Source organism: Delphinus delphis, chromosome 14 (genome assembly GCF_949987515.2).
Source record: "Delphinus delphis chromosome 14, mDelDel1.2, whole genome shotgun sequence".
Taxonomy (NCBI): domain Eukaryota; kingdom Metazoa; phylum Chordata; class Mammalia; order Artiodactyla; family Delphinidae; genus Delphinus; species Delphinus delphis.
The window spans coordinates 57,296,041-57,318,426 of NC_082696.1; positions in this window are offsets into that span (position 1 = coordinate 57,296,041).

Sequence of the window (22,386 nt, forward strand, 5' to 3'; positions counted from 1 at the left end):
AAATTATCTTTACATGAAAGTCTGTTGTTTCAAAATAGACTTCTGAGCTCCAGACAATGCCATGCTTGCTTCAAATAATGTTTCCTACCACATTTCTACAGAAAGACTTTGAACAGTAACTTAGACATTGCTGCAATAAGGTCTGATAAATTTCCTATGTACTTTAATATGAAGATACTAACCAGGAAATATTGTTATGACTGGGTAGCAAGAATAATATGGCTTGCAAAAAAAAAAAAAGAATAGTATGGCTTGCATCTCCAAATTTTTATAAAAATAATTCTTTGAACTTAGAAATTCTAATATCAGAGTAATACTAAAAGGTACATGTGGGGACTTCCCTGGCGTTCCAGTGATTAAGACTTCACCTTCCAATGCAGGGGGTGTGGCTTTGATCCCTGGTTGGGGAGCTAAGATCTCACATGCTTCGTGGCCAAAAAAACAAAACATAAAAAGTAGAAGCAATATTGTAACAAATTCAGTAAAGACTTTAAAAATGGTCCAGGTAAAAAAAATTTTTTTTAAAAGTTACATATGAACTGGCAAGATAAGTCCATGTTTAATGTACATAAAGTTCATTATGTTTTAAATAGAATGAATATATGTAGACAATGAGGAACATTCCTCACTACTCAGTTTTAGACCCGCTTTAACTCTAGATTTCTTCTGTTTGTAAAGGAAATAAAAGAAATCTGAGGCACCGAAGCAAACACAGAGGGGGAAAGAAAACCTTTTTAACAGAAAGGAAGAAATAATTTTCTAGAAGACAATGGTGAAATTACCTTTTTATTTTTAGCCTGGACATAGTTCGTAAGTAACTTAATATTTGTCTTCAAGTCACTACATTTCTGTAAAGGTTAGCATTAAAAGAGGCTTTATATACAAGGGAAGTTTGGTCAAGTAACACAGAGGGCGCCACTGAAGCCTCTCTACCCCACAAGTACAATGGAGGACGGAGGAGTGAGTCAGGCCCCAAAATCCTCGAGAAAGTTCTTACTGATTCCCGAGGGGCTCACTCACTCGGGGTCCACTTTGGCTTTTATGTCCTGTGTCCACTGCCCTATTCCCCCAGTTGGTGATATGCGTTATGATAAAAAGAAAGATGAGTGCTAGAAAGGAATGGGGATATGTGGGTGATAGTTTATACAGGCTTCGGCAGAGCTTTGAAGGAAGTGAAGATGTGAGCTATGCGAAAATCTGGAGGAAGATTCTGGGAAGAGGAAATAGCAAATGCAAAGATCCTTGAGGCAGAAGCATAATCGTGTTTTGTTTTGCATTTCCCTGATGATTAGTGATGTGGAAATGTCTATTCAGATCCTTGTCCATTTTTAAATCAGATTGTTGTTGTTATTGTTATTGCTGTCGCTGTGGTTATTGAGTGTATGACTTTACATATTTGGGATATTAACCCCTTATCAGATACATGGTTGGCAAATATCTGCTTCCATTAAGTAACTGTCTTTTTATTTTGTTGATAGTTTCATTGCTGTGCAGAAGCTTTTTAGTTTGCTGTAGTCCCATTTTTTTCATTTTGCTTTTGTTGCAATTGTTTTTGGAGTCAGATCCAAAAAAACATTGCTAAGACCAATCTCAGGGAGATTGTTTTTCTTCTAGGAGTTTTATGGTTTCTAGCTTTACATTCAAGTCTTTACTTAATTTTGAGTTAATTTTTGTATGTGGTGTAAGATATATGGCCCAGTTTTATTCTTTTGCATGTGGCTGTCCAGTTTTCCCAACACCATGTTTTGAAGACTGTCTTTTTCCCATTGTATATCCTTGCCTCCTTTGTCATAAATTAGTTGGCCATATTTGCATGGGTTTATTTCTGGACTCTCTGTTCTTTTCCATTGATTTATGTGTCTGTTTTTCTGCCAATACCTTACTGTTTTGATCACTATAGCTTTGTAGTATACCTTCAGATCAGGGAACATGATGTCTCTAGCTCTGTCTTTCTTTCTCTAGATTGCTTTGGCTATTCAAGGTCTTTAGTGGTTCCATACAAATTTTAGAATTGTTTATTCTATTTCTGTGAAAAATGCCATTTGAGTTTTGATAAGCATTGCATTGAATATGTAGATCACTTTACATAATATGGACATTTTAACAATATTAATTCTTCCAATCCATGAGCAACGAATATCTTTCCCTTTATTTGTGTCTTCTTCAATTGAAATGAAATGGTACTTAAGCAGAATTAGCCTTATTTCCAAAATCATTCTCTATCTGGGGACTCTCAGTTGCTTTAGCAATGTAGCCTCCAAAATAACAGTCTATACGAGTAAGTGGAATGATGATTGGAGAAATATCAATAAAATTTCTATTTTTTTGAGATTAATTCATAATGAGAAAAAATTCAGAGTTTTCCAAATGGTTTACCTTGGGAGGAAGGAGAAGGAGACCAGGGCATCTGAGAGGTTGTGACATGTCACAGGCTTCCTGCCCTGGCTGCCTGTTTCTGTTCAGTATGACTCACTTCATTTGCACAGTTGACTCTTGCTGCCAACGGCGGCCCTTAAGGGAGGCTGTGGATGTGGGAACCAATGTGTGAGCTTTGCTTTCACACCTTTCACAGGCAGACTCAGTGGCAGCTGTTATGTGCAATCTAACACTGGCTGTGACCGCTTTTCTTAACTCTTCATCTCAGTAGTATCTTGGGTCCTAAACACCTTGCAGAGAAGAGAGTTTTTCAGCAATTGTTATTTATGCTTTTACATGTGAGGTGGGGTTTCAGTGTATAGAGTTTCTACTTTGTTGTGGGGTCCTCATTTCACATTACACATCAGTGCATGGGTGGCCTTCTGTCATCCACACTTAGCATGCTTTCTGAGTGTTACTGCTTCCAAAATAAGATAATAATTTTTATGCAGTTTCACGACTAATTTTTTTGTGATAGAATGAAACCCAAATTTATCTGGTGATGTGCATGCTTCATCTTGTTTTGGAAGAATCCACAAAAATAGCATTAGTCCTGAAACCCAAATTCTCCTTATGCCTTTCTTCATCTTGTGCTTAAGGTTTTACATTTTTAGAAGGTCTTTTCTTTGTGAGATATATAGCAGGGCATTTTTATTCAAATGGATAGATAGATCCATGAAAATGAATTCAAAACACAGTAAAATGTGGTCAATGCTATAACTTATTCATGACTGAGAAGTGATGGAGAAGGTGATGAGGAAAGAGAGTGGGTGTGTAAGACTGAATAACAGCCGGAACATCTGTTTCCTCTGACTCCTTGTATTGTTAAGAGACAGCATACTTCTAGAGTCGTCTTTCCTTTTACTCAGAATACTGTTTGCATTATGGTAATAACCTCTGTCTAAAACTTCTTCTATCCTCCTCCGTTTTTTTATTAAGAGAGGGATATGGTACATTTTCACAGGAGGAAGGGAAAAGCTGCCAGTGCATGGGTGCCCCCCATTCCCTAATACAAAGAATCTTAACCCTATGGACATTCCCTAAATTTTGTTCTACTCAAGGGATGTGACAGGAAGGGAGACAATTCTAATCTGGGAGAGGCGTGGGTTCCTTGTCAAAAGTGTTTGAAATCAAATGAAGCCTTTCCATCTACTGCAAAATGCTCCTCATTTCCTTGTGGGTATGTTTTTCCTCCCCTTCACTGTGGTGTCACACTCTAGGGACTGCTGGGTCATTATCACCGTCATCATCATTGTGAGACACACAAGACTTCACAGATCCCTTGATCTTTATACCTTGTCCCCAAGGGAGGATATGGTTTTCTTCCTTTCAGTCATTGGCCAGCTCTCCTCTGCATATAATAAATAAGGTCACCAGGCTGGTCAGCAGCTGTCCTCCCTCTATTTGTCACAACTACTTGGGTCCTTTCTTCTGCCCCATTTGACTTGAGACCTTCACTCACCCCTCACTTCCTTTCTTATCCCAGTTCACTGCTTCAAAATTCTCTTGGCCAATATTGAAATTCTCCCCCTCCCCATGATACTACGGTATTGTATTTTCTCCACCTCAAAACTTGGAGAAAGTAAGTGATTTTAAAATCAAATTTGCTAAAGATAGTGATAATAAAGATATTTTTCAGAAAAAATGAAAAACAATTTTAAACTTTTTTCTTTTTTTTCACCATCTATTTTTAATAAACATTAAGGCCTAACATTTTAAGGCAGTTAGCCAATTAATTATGTCTTGCATCTGGAACTGGGAATGTTTAGTTTGATTACCAGATGCCCCATGTAGATCCCCTGAGTTATTGCTTGTGATGGGGAACTATAAAAATTACCAGTTCATGAATTTGTATTTTTATCCAGATATAGCCCTCAAGAACTCTCCTTAGTTAATAGAACTGAGATAGCTTATAACTTTCTATGTATTTATGTATAGGTACCTAAAATTATAAATGGTAACAAGTTTTCTCTTCATTTAATATAGGAATAGAGTATTAACCAAATAAAGTTATTTTAACTTTTTTATTATCTCATATCTTATGCCCATATTTTCCTTAAATTTAACTTATTTTAAATCTTGGTCTCTCAGAAGTATTTTCATGGATTTACATATATATTTGTATTTATATAGATCTATATAAATATAGATATGGACATAAAATTGCAAAATTCTCTCCTTGGAAAGTAGTCAACAAGACAATATGCTCTAGCGTCTGTATTTGGGGGAAATGGCTGGTCTGAAGGAGGCAGCTAGTTGATGTTCTCTGCAGCCTGTTTCTCATGCTCTCTCAAATATAATCTTCTCATGGCTGCTCTTTCTTGTCACCTAGGACTCAACCCAGGCATTCCATGCTCAAGGAGGCCTTCCCTCTGCACCCATTTCAAGGAGTCTCTGGTCCCTGCCCACATATGATTTTTAGTATCATTCTGATTCCATTTCTTCATGATCCCAATTTCCTTCTGATAGTGTATTTCTTTTTGTCAATTACCTGTTTATTTCCACTCATCCCAATTACAATGTAAGCTCTGCTTAATTATCTCTTTTGTCACCACTATGTCCTCAGTACTTACAATGGTGCCGGGTTCCAAGGAGGTGCTCAGAAAAGAAATATTGGCTGAATATGTGTTAAAAAGTTGCCATTACTGCCAAGGTCACAGAGAAAAGATACAGAACTGTTACGAAAATTGGAGGGGAAGGGGCTTCTCCCAGGCAAATGAAGCTGGAAAATCCTTTACAAGCGACTACTTCGTACCAGGGTAAAGGATTTTCAATTGTTCTATCTGCAGTCACTGCTTTAAAGGAAAATGGGAGACTTCTTAAAATTGTTATGCCTGAAAAGACATGGAGAAAAATAATTTTAAAAGTATAATTTTTAAAGAGAGAAGGAGAAAACAAAGGAAAAGAGAGATGGTGTTGCTGAAATGGTTAAAGAGTTAAAAGATGTATTTTAAGGAGACTTTAAATGACTTTTTTAGTAAAGATTATTTTCAGCCTTTGAACCGGGATAAGTGACTTACACTGGGGGGAATTTCATTTTGAAGCAGATTCTCATAAACAAGATTTTAAACCTTACATGCAGAAGGACTTTTCTATTTCCTTGTCAGGTCTGCATAACTCTTTGGAGGGTGGGGGGGAGACCTTCCCACTTGGGCAGGGAAGGTCCCTGCTCCCCTTCCCTGTTGCTTTCCCAGTGGCCCTGCCCTCTTCTCCAGGCAACAGATGGTCACGTTGAGCAGGGGAACAGCAATTGGAAGAAAAAAACAAGCACTGAGCTGCACCTGCTCCGCGCATAACGGAAGTAGGAGAAGGGTGGGCGCCAGTCTGAAGGAGGGCTAGAAACCAGAGGAAGCCAGCAGGTGACGACACCTTGTTTTTATTTTTATTTTTTAACTTTTTATTCAAGGGTGATATTCTTGGAGAAGTAAAGTGTATAAGAAGATGAACTTTTACAAATTGAGCACCCCTGTGTAACTGGTACCCAGATCAGAAAACAGAACATGACCAGCCGCTGGAAGGTCTCCTTGTGGCCCCTTCCTCTCACTAACCCTCCTCACCAAGAATAGCTGGTCTCATGTTTTGCTTGTTTCTATACTTTATGTAAATGGAATTATACACGACGTCTTATTTTGGGTCTGGTTCCTTTCATTCTTCATCTTGTTTATGAGATTCATCCGCATTTATCATACACTGTGTCTGTTCATTCTTGCTGCTGTGCCGTGTTCCACTGATGAATACAACACCATCTATTCACTCTGCTGCTGATAGGCAATTGAATAGTTTCCCTTCTGGAGGAAGGGGTGAGGGCTATTGTGAGCCATCTGTTATGAACATTCTAGTATATCTCTTTTGGTGAAAGCATACACACACACACTCCTGTTGGATATAAAGCTGGAAGTAGACTTTCTGGGTCATAGGATGTGCTAATGTTCAGATTTAGTAGATAAGCCACCTTCCAGAGTGGTTGTATGTACTCATACTCACACCAGCAATATAAGAGAGTTCCAAATGTTCTACTTCCTCACTAATATTTGGCATTTTCTGTCTTTTTCATTTTAGCCATTCTGGTGGATATATATTGAATGTATTTTAATTTATATTTCCTTGAGATTACCTTGTTTTTAATTGCTCTAGTCACAAGGTTTTGATATCATGTCTGACGCTGAAGCCTGGAGGGAACTACCCAAGGGGATTACGTACAGAATGAGACAAGAGACAAAATTCATTCCAAGAGACTAGAAAGGTTAAAAAGGTTCTTGGACTCAGAACCAAAGAGAAAAAATAAAAGAGGGCAGCAAGTCTACTTTTGAATCAACTTTATTTTTCCCCCAGCAATTCATCAGACAAGGTAGAATCCATCTTTTCAGACAGAATAACTCTTTCTACTCTATTCAAGAAAAACAGGAGATTCTTTTTTAATCTGCAGTCTTTAATAGAGAAATGGCTACATAATACTTGACTATAAAATTCAAAACAATGGTTAGGTGATGGACAGATCTGTGACAGACTTGGTTCTCATCCTCCTGGAGTGTCCATTCTGAATGACAGTGAGAACAAGACCCCCAAAACTTACAAAGCTGAATAAGCCTGAGAAATCACAGGTTTCGTAAACATCTCTCCAGTAATACTGTTTTTGGCAAGGGGAACAGATATGGGTGGGAAGGGGGAGGGGAAGGTGTGTTCCTTTCTGCTTTATTCTTTCTGCTTTTCTCTTTTGCTAATAGGTCAAATTATAGGCTGGACTCATTTAAGTAAACCAGATGGAAATACAGAGCATTGCAGCTGAATTCTTGGGGCTGCCCCAAGAATCATGGCATTTGGTTTCTGGTTCTCAGAGATAATTCGTGGGGTTGATTCTGTGTCATTATAACTGTCCTGCCTCAGAAGGCACAGGCCTATCAAAAGTATCTTCACTTTTAAAATCTATTAAAGTATTATAATTATCTAAGATTTTTTCACGGGAGAAGCTGGGTGAAGGGTACACAAGACCTCTCTCTTTTGGCAACTTCTAAATAAAACTGAAAACATTCTAAATATCTCTCTTCTAAGGCAGAGAATCAATCCATCAAAATAAATTCCTTTGAATTCCAAACAGATACAAAAATTTTCTGCAGAATTCCCTGGTGGTCCAGTGGTTAGTACTTGGCGCTTTCACTGCCGGGCTCAGGTTCGATCCCTGGTCAGGGAACTAAGATCCCTCAAGCCGCACTGTGCAGCCAAAAAAAAAAAAAAAAAAATTCTTTTTTCCTGCAATTTAAATTGCAATCACGTGTATTCCTCTAGGTTAAACATAGCAGAGAAATTCCTGTCCAAAGTATCTATTAAAAGATTTTTACATTATTTGACAGCATTGACATACTAAGCTGTGGTACTGAAGCACGGCGTCCCGAGTACTCCACTTAGGTGATAGATATGTGACAGTAATTTTCACTGCTTTATTTCTCCAACATGAAATTGCCACTTAGCCTTTATAAAGGTTTTAATGAAAAAAATCAAGAACATAATCAAATAGTCTGCAAACAAGCCAGCAAACTAGTTGGATATAAGGGCCTGCGTTTGGTCACCTATGTTAGCTTCACATAAGAAAGACAAATAAATAGAATTATTCCTAAACTCTCGTGAGGCGCTGATTGAACAGGAAAAAGTAACCAAATTATTCATCCACCCCCCCCCCCGCCCCTGCCCTTAGCTTCTAAATTATTCTCAATTTTAGTTCTTCAGATTTAACCTTTTCAAATAAATGACCAGATTTTTAAAATGTGAAGTGGAAAGCCATTAAACACTTAACTATTTTAATTGCAGCAATTAAAATTGAGAATGAAATAATAAATATTATGCAATTAGATTTCACTCTGACCGCTATTCAAGAGAGGTTTCTTTTTATGAGCTGGAGAAGGAAACAAAACTTTCAAGAAATTAATTATGCTTTACTTACTTTTGACACATTAAGTTTTTCTTCAGGAAATCTGCTATGAAAGTTTCTTTGTGGAGCTTACTCGCTTTCTGGGGACTCTCACAAATTGTTTTTTTTTTTCCAACAGATACTTGTCTACAGTGAGGAAAAGCAAAAAGAAAACAAACAAAAAACGAGTGATTAAGTAAACGCCTAGCTGTAGATAAGCACCTCATAAAATATGATAAATATACCAAACATCAGGATGATTTAGTGGAAGCGTTATGCATATTGTAAAACATACGTGAATTTGTACATAGGATAAAATAGAGTGGCAGAAAGCTGAGTATTCCCACTAGGTAAATAATACATGTGAAGTTGGATAATGCAAACGAATTCTAAATATGCATAAAACATAACCAACTAAATACATATTTACTTAAGCGGTCTCATAGATATTTATACTAGACTATTCACTAATATTCATGTAATATCAGTATGGAACATATTAAAAGGCATTTGGTCACACATACCAAACATACAAAGACTGTGAATGAGTGTTATGTATCAGCTATGTTAGCTTTTCACAAAGAAATGTGAGACCCCAAGAGAGGTAATTAGACGTTATGGTAGAAGGAAGTGACTAGAGCATTATCTTACTGAGGAACTGATATTTGTGACAATATGGTAAAGTTATGAATATACTTGTTCTAAGAGCCAAATAATTAGAACTTCAATCCATATAGCAACACGGATGCTAGTGATTGAAACAAGTCATTTTTAGGTAAAGCTGAAAGAATCCCAATGTGCACATAATGTCTCTTTCATTAGAAAATACTTGCATTTCTTTCTTGGAATGCTGCATATATAACTGAATTTCCAACTCATTCACTCTTTTATTCATTCATTCACTCACATATTCATTTATCCAGCAGCAGTGAGGAAATGACAGAAATCCCTGCATTTAGGAGGACAGGAAACAAAGAGTAAGACATACAATAGGGTACGTAGATGAGGAAAAATAAAGCAGGAGGGACAGTGGAAACGGGATGGGTTGCAATTGAAATAAGGTCGTCAAGGAAATTAACATTGGTGAGGCAAACAGAAGAGGGAATGAGCCTTGCAGGTACTTCAAGAAGTGATGTTCTAGGCAGAGGGAACAGCAAGTGCAAAGACCCTGAGGTGGGAACAAACTTGACTCCTTTGAGGAATGGCCAGGAAGCCAGTGGGGCCGGAGTAGAATGAGAAGCCTCTTCAGGCAGCCTCTGATCGGGAGGTCAGCGAGGTGATGGTGGGCTGCTGCTGTAACCTGCGTGAAAGGTTCAGCTCTGGCTCTGGGATGAGGGCACGTTCTCTCCCGGAAAAGTAGCTGAGCCGATGGGTGGCGGGGATGGAGGCGAGCTAGCTGGAGGGAAGAATTGGTGGTGGTGGTGGACCCAGAACACGGCTGGTTAATCTGTTTTTCTTCTTCTTGAAAGCTTATCAATTATCTCCCAGCCTGCTTTCGGTGGAATGACTGGAAACGATAAACTAGGGGTCCCGTGAGGGAGACCCGAGTTCTGTTCCCCGCGGCCCCGATCCCTTGTTCTTCGCCGCCACCGCGGGCCCCTTTGCCTCCTCTTGGACTTTATCTCTTTCCCCTTGTGACTTTTACATTTGGACCCTCACCCAGCAAAACATCAGCAGGCCGCCAGCACCTATACCACACAGGTCACACTTCTCCACCCAGACACAGCCAGCAGATTTTATTTTGATCAACGAGAATTTAAAAGACAGTCTCTATTTTGTTCCAGTTGACTTGTGAACCTTCACTCCCTCTGCTGGTTGTGAGGAATGTGAAAAACCACCGTTCTTAACGCTGCCCTGCTAGGAGGGTTCCAGAGCAACCTGCCAGACGTGGTTCTACGGTTTCCCGTCTAAGCCAGAGGAGGAAGCCGGTCAAGCGGGTACTGGGCATCGAGCAGACGACCTGTGGAGGGAAAGTTTCATCCTCTGCCCTGCCCGTGATGGAGCTCTGGAATCAGCACTTCAGCCCCCAGGGGTACAGGTGCAATGCGGAGGATGAATTCCAGACACTCAGGGCCCGGCGTGGCTCCAGGTGCACAGGTAACCTAGGGCAGAATCGGGGCTTCGAGAAGTGCTCTCAGGACTTGTCGTAAGCATGAAAGCTTCGCGGATGGTGAGATTGTGCTGTTAAGGAAGAGTTTAGGTAGCTTTTTTGGAGCACCGCTTTTTGCGGAGCTGATTGTAATCTCAAACTAATAACTGGTGGGAGACGGTTTATCTCCAGTCCATAAAAGGCAGAAAATGTTCATCTCTTAATACGATAGTAGGGCAGTGACATTCTAGCCCAAAGTCATTTCAGTTATTCTCTGAACTCATTAAATGACTACCCTGATTGAATCTAGTTCCATAAAAATAAACACTGAGTCCTAAAGCCTTTCTTGGGCTTTAATGCCTTTCTTCTGTGAGACCGCGAGGGAGTCATCACCACCAGCAAAGCATTTATTTTCAAGTTCTCGGGTGTGCCTGCCTGGTGTGACCTGGGGTCCTGTGCTGAGTTAAATCAAAGAAGCTTGGAAGTAGTTTGGGAAGAAATTAACTTGTATACTTACTTTTTTGTTTTCCTTTGGGCCACGCCGAGCAGCATGCGGGATCTTAGTTCCCCGGGGAGGGATCGAACCTGCGCCCCCTGCAGTGGAAGTGTGGAGTCTTAAACACTGGACTGCCAGGGAAGTCCCTGTATACTTATTATTTTAATAGGTCAAGCATTTTCTACTCCCGCACACCTGATGACTAACACCCCAAATAAAAGGAGATTCACTTTACATACACCGCATTTCCTGCAAAAGCCAACAAATACCAGACATACATTGGTCAGAGTGTTTGCGCCCCTGCTCATCTTTGCAGGAGGCAGGGAGGTGGAGTGGCTGCTGTCTCCATCCTCCCTTCCTTGAGTGACATGTGTACTGTGTTGATGCAGGTGGTAGAAAGAAGAAAATGCTTGGCCCTTGTCTCTTGCGAGCACTGCTGGCTGCAGGACTGAAGTAGTTAGCCTTGTAAGTCAGTCACATGGTCTGTTTTGCCTTCTTCCTTGCATGACAGTTATTTGTGTACTTTCCTTATCAACCTTCTTGCTTATAAGCTCCCTGAGGACTGAAACAATGTCTTATTTTTTTAGAGCACCTAGTATGTACCAATTATTTGTTGAATAACTGAAGAGTTATATACTAGGTTCTGAATAAATGTTTGTTGAATGAAAGAATAAAGGTATTCACTGGAGACTTTTCCAAAGCATACAAGAAGCTGTGGATTGCCTTTAGCCAATAAAAATATTGTTAATAATGTTAGCTATGTGCGTTAAGCATTTATAATGTGTCATGGACTGTGCTCTGCTTTACAAATACTTTCACACTTATACAACTTGATGAAGTAGGTCACAGTTATTTATCCCCATTTCACAGATGAGAAAACTGAGGCTTAAAGCGATTAAACTACTGTTCAAATTTCCCTGGCTAAGGACTGTGCCCCAACCTATTTACATTATCTTTGATTATTCTCTTATGACATGATTTGGCCACAAGGGACAGTAATACCAGGAAAATGGAATCTCATTCTGCTAACCTGAAACTGTATTTTATTTTATTTTTTTAAATTTATTTTATTGAAGTATAGTTGATTTACAATGTTGTGTTAATTTCTGCTGTATAGCAAAGTGATTCAGTTATACATATACATTCTTTTTCATTACGGTTTATTACAGGATATTGAGTATAGTTCCTTGTGCTGTACAGTAGGACCTTGTCGTTTATCCATTCTCTATATAATAGTTTGCATCTGCTAATCCCAAACTCCTAATCCATCCTTCCCCCGCTACCTCTCCCTTGGCAGCCATAAGTATGTTCTTTGTATCTGTTTCTGCTGAAACTGTGTTTTAAGCCACCTTTCCAAAACAGAACAATCAAGAACCATATTAGTGATTAGAGTATGAATATCTTTGGATTTACAGAGATTCAAATATCTGGAATGCCTTTGTAGGGCCTTTACAACATTTTCATTCATTTAATAAAAATGTCTTGCTGTGAGGTACTGCAGATACAGAGATGGTTGAGATACCGCAGCTCTAATGATTAAATCATTAAACCCAGTGTGCTGAGGGCTTAATTATATGTGTGTAAAAAGCAACATGGCAGCTTAGAACAGGCAACCCCCAGTGCTACCGGAGACCCATCTAGACAGCCTCCCCAGGGAAAAGGACATTTGGGAGGTGTCTCAAAGGGCAGCTAAGAGGAAGTGGGGGAGCGGAGGCACAGTGATGGAGGGATGGCATGGGGAAGAGTTTACGTGTCCCCTATACTTCCCATTCCGTTCACACTTTTAATCATCTTCAGTGAATGCAATGCCTTATATATATTTTTTAAATAGTGAAGAAATCCAGGTGAAGATTACTAAGTGCTTTAACAGATAACCAGACTTTTTTTTCACTGAAAAATCCATACGACTAAACATAAAATGTTTAGTTAAGGGCAAAATAAGGCATTGATGAATTTTGATGGATTGATGGAGACTGGTTAGCGGAGTTGGCTAGAACACCTTGCAGAGGGACCAGTATGAGTTAGAGCCCTTCTTGTACCACAGGTCTCAAAAGAACTAGGTAAGAGCAGGTGAATGGATCAGAGCAAATTAATCTCCTCGTCCCAACCCCAAACCCAACTCCAGTCCCAGTACGGGAACTGGAAACATACATCCCACTTTGTCTTTTTTTTTTTTTTTTTTTTTGCTGTACGTGGGCCTCTCACTGTTGTGGCCTCTCCCGTTGCGGAGCACAGGCTCCGGACGCGCAGGCTCAGCGGCCATGGCTCACGGGCCCAGCCGCCCTGCGGCATGTGGGATCCTCCCGGACCGGGGCATGAACCCGTGTCCCCTGCATCGGCAGGCGGACTCTCAACCACTGCGCCACCAGGGAAGCCCTCACTTTGTCTTTGAAATACAGAATTATCAGGTTGTCACTGGGAAATCATGGAATTGCAAATTTATAGCATTTATTTTTGGCTACTGTGAAGCAATAAATGAGAGCTGCAAAATTAGAAAAGAAAATTGCTATGGCTTCTGTTTCTTGAGAACAGTCTTTATACTGACTTAAGCCTTCATAGGTGGCAGAATGGAAAAAGTACAGTTTTTAAATGTTTTTAAAGATAATTACTTATGATATTGATGTTTCCTTTCTCCGCCAAATTTCATTAAAATTACATACTTTTTATTCCTTTGTATTTAAAAGTTATGCTAACCCTAATGTTTAAATTTTCTTTGTAAAGCTTATGAAACTGACTTCCCCATCTCCAAGTCATTTAGACACTTTTTCCCGCCCACAACTTCAATTGCCTGTTAATATCATTTTTTAACATACATTTTCTTATGTCATACAGGAACACTACCTTAAATGCAAAATGTATATATAATCTGTTACAATCTCTACATCATATCTAATCCATGTGAGCCAGACCGGATTGTTTTATTCCTTTATAAATGATTAAACATCAGTGAGTTGGTATAAATAGTGATGTACATAAATATGTATTTCTCAAAACATATGTATAGGTATTTATTCTCTGAAAGGCTCTAACTGTAAGATTTGGTATAATTATTAGCATACATTTTTTTACAGAAAGACTATTTGCTGCATATTTAACACTACATAACTAATATAAATAATGTATGGATGGTAGGCTGTATGAATTTTTAGTAAATGTTAGGTCTAATTCCCCTTAATAAGTCCAGTTGAAAAAAGCACGTTTCAATTGAAAGAAGAATACACCACTTTCATGGTGCTCTAGCAAGTCAAAGGGCTTGTCCATTTTCTTGACATTGTATTTACTCAAAAGAGTTTATCTAAAGGGAAAGAGCAAGGTTGCAGGCAGCTTAGAACAATGTTGTAATTGTGACTAATTAAGTGCCCTCAGCTGTGTCTATACTGGGCCACTATTGACTTGCCGTCCACATACTCAGCTGTAGGTAACCACACTAAAAATTCCTCCACTTATTACATCCCTTGCTGTTCTCATTTCTACGTGGTGAAATATTGACAAATATGTCACAGTTGTCTGTCACACTTTGTTCTGTGAGTAGGTAAACTGAGGATACAACTATTCTCCCATATTTTGAATTTTCTCCACAGAAAGTGGCTCAGGGTGTGGGGATACTTATGGGCTGGACTGATGAAATGATTCTGAAGAGCAGAAATTCAGAATGATTGTGCTTGGAGTGGTGCTACCTCAGTACTAATCCATCAACATACTCCAAACACGCTCTTTGTAACCACGGCAAGCAATTCCCAAAGCTGCCTGGTAGTTCAGCCAGCATCCAACCATCAACAAAGTGAACTGTGACCTGATCCATGACTGGGTTTACTTAGCATCACACGTTAACCACCAGAGCTTTCAGCCTTACAGACCGATGAGAATTGGCTTTTGTCACCTTGAACAATTCTTAAGCTTTCCTTGCCTCCGTTGCCATGTTTGTAAGAAGACGATGAAAGCCTAGATGTGTGTTCTCAAAGTTTAATGGGCACACGAATCTCCTGGGCATCGTATTAAATTCAGATATGGATTCAGTAAGTCTACAGTGGGGACAGAGAGTTCACATTGGCTCCTAGGTGCTGATCCAAGACCACATAGTGAGTACCCAGGAGCTCGCTGATCTCTAGTGAGCCCGTCAACTTGAAATTGTCTCATAAGGGCTTTGCTTGTGAAATATACTTTATCCTAAACTATGTATAAGTTCACAATCCATTGATTTTTTTTTTTTCATATCATGTTATAGGGTCTTACAATGCCAGTGGGCAAGATAATGAATGAGGACTAAATTCAGCCCTTGGACTATTTTCTAAAGTTTAAAAACTTATAAACTAATAATAAATGTAGGAATTAGGTGCCAAGGCTGTGTGCCCATGATTTTTATCATCAAATACTAAATCTCAACAAAGTAGATAAGCATCTTCATCATCACTACCGCTTCAGAACTTCATAGGGCTGCGTGAAGGATCCACTAGTGTTTGCTATTTCATTTTCTTTGGTGTGGATAGATACACATTCTGAGAATAGAATGAGCTTTCAAATATTTATATGTGAAATGTTTCATGGATTTTATTTTGATGCATTGATTCTCTTCAAAATACCCCAGAATTCTGGACATCTTAAAATTTTCTCCACTTTTGCCTCTCACCACATTTCTCCCATATACCCCAATACCCCAATACTGCACTCAAGTTCCCAAAGACCAAATTAGATAGAATTTTACCATAGAGAACTCTCCTTCTGGAGTCTTTTCATTTAATTCCATTGAACAGGTAGGTTCCTAAGAACAGCAGAAATACACTCACAGAATTTAAAAGCCTCTATGGTCTCTTGTTTCTTGGGATGTTATTTTAGCATCTGCGCTCAATTTCAAAATCAGCTTGACTATTTCATATCCTTATGATTTTATAAATCTTGAATAACATTATACATCTTGGTCTCTTGGTTTTATTGCACCAGTTGCTAAGCAATGGTATGGAAAATTTTAGCAAAAATATTCATTTCGTATTTTTCTTTAAGAGAGTAAATGCAATAGGAGCACACTTTTTTTTAAAAACAAAACAAAACAAAACTGTTTTCCCATGTTCAAAGCATAATCTGAAAGCCTGGAGTAAAGGTTTATGCAGATAATGCATTCATGATTGAACTATTTGTATATTAAATATGGTTGTAGGATATAAATTAACTTAAGCTCTTGAAATTTATAGATGAATTCAAAAATGTAAATCTGCTCAGAAAAAAAGCTATTTATCTCATCCGTTTGTATGGTAATTGACAGTTCATAATGAAATCATCTGATGCACAGAGTCCAGCTAAATTAGTGCACCCGTAATGTACTATCTTGAAGCGACTTCACATTCTCATTAGGACCTTTCTAATTTCTAAAGCAAAATTAATGCAATTAGTGATCAAATCAATACATATTGATCATGAGTTTCTTCAATATGGCATGAAAATATCAGGTCAAAAAGAAAGGGCTTTTTTAAAATCACAGAATTAATATAAGAAATTCAAGTTGTGGGAAAAAAAGCTTTGTGCTGTCTTTTCCACAGTAGCTACTATTTATGAGAAAGTGGCAATGTTACTTTTTAGCATTGTTTGCATGAAATTCAACACAATGTGCTACACCCCCATCCCTGCCCCCAACACATCAATACTGTATTCATTGTCCATATAGATTTTTTTCTCCCCATAAATATCCAAAAGCAAATTTTTTCCTCATGTGCAGAATTTCAGATGACTAATTACTCAAAAGCATTTTTGTCTTTTTCAGATGCAAATGTAAGCAAGATTCCAGGGAGAAGTACATCTCCCTCCCAAATCGTCGACCCAATACATGCACCCCTGGCGGAGTGGGCTGGAGTTAAATGTATGCAGGAAGGGACTTGAAGCCCAGAATAAAAAAAATCAAAACACATTTGTGAAAATCAAGGGACTGCTGCTTTTCTACATACTAATCAGCTTATTTCAGTGTGAAATAAAAAGAGACTTCCAAGAAAAAAAAAAAAAAAGTGACTCAGTCCCAGAAGTCCCTGTCACCTTCAGTCAAATGGATTCTGAGATGTGGTTCAATCAGTGTCTACTCCTGTTGTGTGAGGGGAAACGTGTGATGAACTGCCTTAACTGCTCAGCTTCTTGGTCTGAGTCACCAGATTATGTAGATCCTGGGGGATATTTCTGACTAAACCCAGAAAAACAGAACATATTGTTGGGTCAAATCTACCTTTGAGATCTTCCAAAGGCTAAGCTGGGGAGAGGACCAGATCCAAAGCTGTAAGACCATGGATTGCAGTTGTGGCTGGTGAATTTGCTTCTGCATCCTGGGGACATGTTAGGGCATGAGCCACTTTTCCTAAGTCATATTTCGTGACTGTATTTCCAGAAGTTTTATGGCATGTGAATAAATTCCCTTTCTGTCTGTGATAAAATTCAATTGCTTTGTTTTAAAAGTAATTAATTTGAAGTTTTTCTTGCAATTTTCACACCATATGAACATGAATAAAGCTTTTCATGGTGTGTAAATTTATAAACTGTGATTACTTAAATGAATGGCAGTAACAGGTGTACATTTTATTTTGTTTACAGACTGGTCCCATTGACTTGAAAGTGATTTCACTTGAAGTTCAGACATTTATTCGCTGGAATGAAACTCTGGTGCTTCTGGTGAGGCAACCTGATGGAATTGATTTAATGTCCTCACTAATGTTACTGTTTTTGACATTAGTGTTGGCGAAAATAATACATTTATATTTGCCACATCATTTCTAAATTATCTCCAGGAGAACAGTACATGTGTTTATAGGTGGTTTTAGAATATTACTTTAAAACAGCATTATCTTAAGTGTGTTCTACTGGTCTCTGGTCCTATGTGATGCTTTGGCAAAAAAGGATTCCACGGAGAAATATGAAGTTTAGAAACGCCTATAGATTCCAGTGTATTTTTTTTTTTTTTTTTTTTTTTTTTTTTGCGGTACGCGGGCCTCTCACCGCTGTGGCCTCTCCCGTTGCGGAGCACAGGCTCCGGACACGCAGGCCCAGCGGCCATGGCTCACGGGCCCAGCCGCTCCGCGGCATGTGGGATCTTCCCGGACCGGGGCACGAACCCGTGTCCCCTGCATCAGCAGGCGGACTCTCAACCACTGCGCCACCAGGGAAGCCCCCATTGTATTTTTTTAAATTAATTAATTTATTTTTGGCGGCGTTGGGTCTTCGTAGCTGCACGCAGGCTTTCTCTAGTTGTGGCGAGCGGGGGCGACTCTTTGTTGCGGTGTGCGTGCTTCTCATTGCAGTGGCTTCTCTTGTTGCAGAGCACGGGCTCTAGGTGTGTGGGCTTCAGTAGTTGCGGTGTACTACAGGCTTAGTTGCTCCGCGGCATATGGGATCTTCCCGGACCAGGGCTCGAACCCGTGTCTCCTGCACTGGCAGGCGGATTCTTAACCACTGCGCCACCAGGAAAGTCCTGATTCCATTGTATTTTGGGGGGTAAATTTACAATGGCTTCTCTTTCCCTGTGAGTGGATCTTTCTCCTAGGTTGGAGGTGACATTATTCCTAGAGGTGGTCCCTGCAGGGGAGTAAGCACTGCCTTGCCCTCTGTCAGTGCCTCTGTCTGTGCCTCTGTCTGCCAGGACCTCTGCGGTGATTGTAGAGCCAGCCAAACCCACCATCCCCCTCAGGCTGCTTTGGAAATGCCTGGGGCCTGACAGTTAAAGCCATTTCATAGAGGCTGCTGGAGCCCCGGGATTGGCCCTGGTTTCTGGACAAGCTCCGAAAGCCTGTGTTTGCTGCTGCGGGCTCTGATCTTTCAGGAGCCTTAATGGATGCTAAGGGTGGTGCTAATTTGGTTTCATTTGACATCTGAAGTTACACTTGTAGACATGCCGTGCGTAGTTACACCAAAGGTTACAAGAAGCCTTGCAATAAAACGGGCACAAACAACAAGATTTTCTAAGAAAATGGAAACCAAAATTTATTAGCATTTTGAAAAAGACTTCTCTTAAGACCCCAGTCTGATTTAAATGCTCTTTATTTGTATTTCCCAACTATTTTCACATTCCTATGATTCCCATCACCTTGTAGTGTTTGCCTGTCTGTCATTGCCCAGGTATGTGAGCACCTGCAGGATACACAGCCCTGTCTTATCTTATTTGTTTATTTTTTAATTTTTATAATCAAGCAGAGACCGTAGACACTGAGTTGCGGAGCAGGGAGCTTGAGCTCTTGTTCGAGCTTTGAGAAGTGGTTAAAAGCATGGACTCGGGAGGCCAACTGCCGAGTCTCAGATCGCCGTGACCTTGGGCAAGTTATTCAACCTCTCTCTGTTTGGGTTTCTTCATTTGAAAAATGTGGATGATAATAGCGTGAGCCTCACAGGGTTATTCTGAGTAATAAAGAGTTGATGTTTGTAATGCACAGAATAATGCCTGACATACAGTAAGTATTGTATGGCTATTCATTTAGTTTCAATTTGGTCATATCAAATTGCTCCCCAAGCCTGTTTCCTCACAGGTACAAGTGAGCTATATTGGAAGTGACCTGTACAATGCATGGAGCATACTGCAGGCTCCATGGACACTTCCTGCACCTCACTTATAAAGCATTGTGCGTGCCCATGAAGGTTCTAGATGGGGCAAGCATGAAAGTACGCTAAAGACATGCATGATAGCAACTTCTTGGGACTCTTGCTTCTGAGCCCACTTTGCTACACATCCGTCATGGTCATCAGTTGGCTACTTTAAGTTATATCTCCCCAGGTTTTTGTTGTTGTGTCTCATGGGGAGAGGTTGGTATATGCGTGCGAGTATGTGAGAACTCACATTAAAACAGCAGGCAATGCTCAATCCTGTGTTTCATCAACCCTTTCTCTCATAAGCCATGACATTTTGTAGTGTGGATAAGAAAGGAAATCATAGCTAGGTCTCCAGACTGGAGATGGGAAGGAGGCCCATCTTTAATGGCATTGAAATAGGAGGTGAAACTAAACTCACCATTGCTTATTTATGGCTGTAGTTATTTCTCTGTGGTTCCTCCCAGAGGGGTTACTTTCCGTTGTTAATTGGAACTTCTAAGCCATTTTTATTTACAAAGTGTTTTACAGTCATTGGTATTGATGACTTATAATTCCCCCATGAGTTAGGTGTCAGGATGAGGCATTGACACAGCTCCACTCTCAGGAAGCTGGGACGTGAGGGTGGATAAATCTGCCTCTCCTCCCACACGGCAGCCTTGGGGTCCTGGTTTGCTTTGTTTTGGCCTGTCAGATGTGTATTACCTTCTCCATGTGTTCTCATAGCACTTATGATTGGATTCCTGGATAAAGGGTCTTTTCAGGAGGGACTGAGAGAAAGAGTGACACAGAATCCACTTAGCAATAATTTTCTTCCTTCTGCTCCCCGTTGAAATGAATTGTCCTTGCAACTGTATGTCTTTCGGCACACTTGTTTTGTTTTTTAAAGAAGTAAGACAAATAACTGCCTGTTTATTGTTAAATTTGTAGTGCCAGTCATGACAAGCATAAGAATAGTAACACTTTTGCCAGTGGGGTGCTTGTCTGTTTTACTAGTTCAGAAGGACTTGATTGATGCGAAAGACCAAGGTCTCAGTAAAGATAATTTAGCCATTTCCATACAGTTTATGCTTGTGTTGGTTGTCTCCTGCAGGGGAGTCCCAGGGGGCAGCTTCGTTGACCTTCCCTCTAAAAGGTAACACATAGGAGATTCCTAAAGGAACCATCGTCTAACAAGACTAATGACGGCTTCCATGCCTATTATCATTCAGAGACATAGAAAGAGGCTTTAGAAATGCAGTACCACATTCCTCCCTTGATGTTCCACATGATCTATTAAGGCGTTATGTGGCAGATAAATTAATCATTAAAAACTTACTGTTAAGTCTTTACAAATAATAACCAGGTGTACTTTGATTATCTTTGATCTCAATATGTATTTTTTCTGTCACTAAGCAGATGATACATAGCAGTTTGTTTTGCTGACAACTATTCTGAGAGACTCAAAGAAAGGACACTATTTTCTTCCAGTATATTTTCTGCCTCTTTTTTAAAGTTAGATGGGCTACAAAGAAGTTCTTCACTTAGTAGTAGCTCGTGACAGCCGGGATCACTTTTTCATATTGCTTTGCTGGGGTGTGAGTATGAAGCATCTTCATTGTTTATTATTCCAGCTCTCCTCCCAACTGATTTATTTCTCCCATTCATTGCTACTTAGTATTTAAAAGTTCTGACCAGGGGACACGCTCCACATCTTGTGTGCATTAGGCATTCCATGGTACACTGGATTCCACTTAATACCATCACTTTGGATTGAGGTGGATTTTTTTTTATAATGTGTTTTCCGTCACATTAACCACTTCCAGAGCTAATATTTTTTACGTTCCAAAAAGAAAAAAGATAACATGAAATAATGTAAATGCAACAGTCGAGGGAGATTTATGTTTAAGACAAATGAAAATGCATTGCAACACAGGACAGGATTAGTGTCATAAATGATTTAATCATTTCTTATTAAGAACAACACTGAAATGTTTTAATATGCTTCTGGGGAAACTCGCATGAATAGAAACTGAGTAACTGATGAATTTAGGAAATGCACCAGGAATGCTATGATAGAGATGAGAGGTAACAGAAGAGGACAGGGTCCTTCAGCTGACCGTAGGTTTCATAAAGAAGTTGAAGGAAGGGCGTTTGGTTGAAATCCTTGTTCAGATCTCTACAATCTATTCCATTAAATAACATGGGTTTCTACTGAAAGTTAGTTTAGTGAAGTAAAATTTTTAATTTGGCATTTCAAAAATTTAATTTGAAAATCATTTCTTTATAGATGTGTGGATTTCCTTTGTATTTTGTAATATATTAAGAACTGCTTTATGGCAAGATATTGAAGTATGGGAGTCACTTGGGAGGGGGAATTAAGATTATTTTTCCAGTTTGTTGAATATAATACATGTGAAAAGAATGTCTTTATTCACTCTGAATTCTGAGCAATTGGTGTTGATAATATGCACTTTTACTTTTTAAAGGTTTTTGTTAGACGTTATTAATGGGAAGCAAAAATAATTATGTCTTCATGAAGATGCCAAATATAACAATAATTTACTTGAGAGCTTTCAATATTTGGGGAGTGTTGATATATCTAAATGTTTTCTTTAAAATAAAAATTATTCTTAAAGGGACTAATGGCTATTGTTAACTATGATAATAGCTAAAATGTACCAAGCATTTATTATGTGTCAACCGTTCTAAGTGTTTTACATGTGCTACCTCATTTTATTATCATAACATCATAATACCTAGTAGGTATTATTTTTCCCTGTTTGTAAATAAGAAACAGAGGCAAAGAGAGATGAAGTAAATTACCCAAGAACATACGGCTAGTGAGCTGTAGAACAGTGATGGATGAGACAATATATGTTCTCTGCTAAATAAATTATGAGGTCTCGGTGATGAAAGTTTTCTTTTTTCATCAGACTGACAGACCAACCAACACCACTC